The following is a 1,090-nucleotide window of genomic DNA, read 5'->3' as shown; positions in this document are numbered from 1 at the left end:
CGCGGCTCTCAGGGCGCTTGCGCATGGTGCGGGGGCGGTGCAACCGTGCAAGGCAGGGCCTCGGTGGCGGGGCGGTGGGGGGCGTTGCTGGGGCGAGGCGAGGGAGCCGAGGTGGCTCGGAGGGAGCGAGCTGAGGGAACCGGGGCGGCACCTGAGGGGCGGCTGTGAGGGACAGGCGGGAGCGAGCTGAGGGAACCGGGGGGGTGGCTGTGAGGGGCAGGCGGGAGCGAGCTGAGGGAACCGGTGGGGCGGCTGTGAGGGGCAGGCGGGAGCGAGCTGAGGGAACCGGCGGGGCGGCTGTGAGGGGCAGGCGGGAGCGCGCTGAGGGAAGCCGGGGGGCGGCTGTGAGGGGCAGGCGGGAGCGAGCTGAGGTAAGCGGGGCCGCAGCTGAGAGGAGACATCTGAGGGGCCGGTGTTGAGGGGGAGATCGGCCATTGGCAGGTGCTGAGGCCTAGCTTGTGTGGCTGGTTGAGCAGGGAGGACAGATGCCCTTTCCGTGAGCGAAAACTGGGAGATTTGGGGGACGGTGGAGGAAATGCTGAAAAAGTGGCTGGGGTGTCCATGAAAGGCAAATGAGAAGAACCTGTTAAAATTGGTTAGGCTGCAGTGGCATGAGGATGGGGTGGTCATGGTGAAGATACATGCCAGGTTCTTTCTCTTTGTTTTTAGGTTTCGTATTACAAGGGCAGTGATGTGGGGTTTTTTGGTGTTTGAGGCACTGTAGGACTGAAGAGGGTCCAGGGAAGAACAAGAACAGAATGAGGCTGTCTTGCTGTCCCTAAGCTGTAGTCCCACATAAATGCATATGTATCAACATCCATGGTCTTTCATGGCATCTTCCAGGAGAAATCCCAGGTCCGTTCCTCAGATTGTCTGGTTTTGTGTAATAACCTGCCAGCACTCAGGGAGCTGAGGTGGGGAACAGGGGTAGGGTGTGAGGAGTGCAGGCAAGCCCTAAGCAATGTCAAGTGATTTTACAGTAGGCACCAATATTGTTCTTCACATTTACAGAGGGGAAGATAAAGGCACTCAAAGATTAAGCATAGCTCAAGATCAAACAGAAAAGCAGTGGAAAGTCATAAGTGCAATT

The sequence above is a fragment of the Accipiter gentilis genome, chromosome 10, assembly GCF_929443795.1.
Source record: "Accipiter gentilis chromosome 10, bAccGen1.1, whole genome shotgun sequence".
Lineage (NCBI taxonomy): Eukaryota > Metazoa > Chordata > Aves > Accipitriformes > Accipitridae > Astur > Astur gentilis.
Note: the sequence above shows the minus strand (reverse complement) of the source record.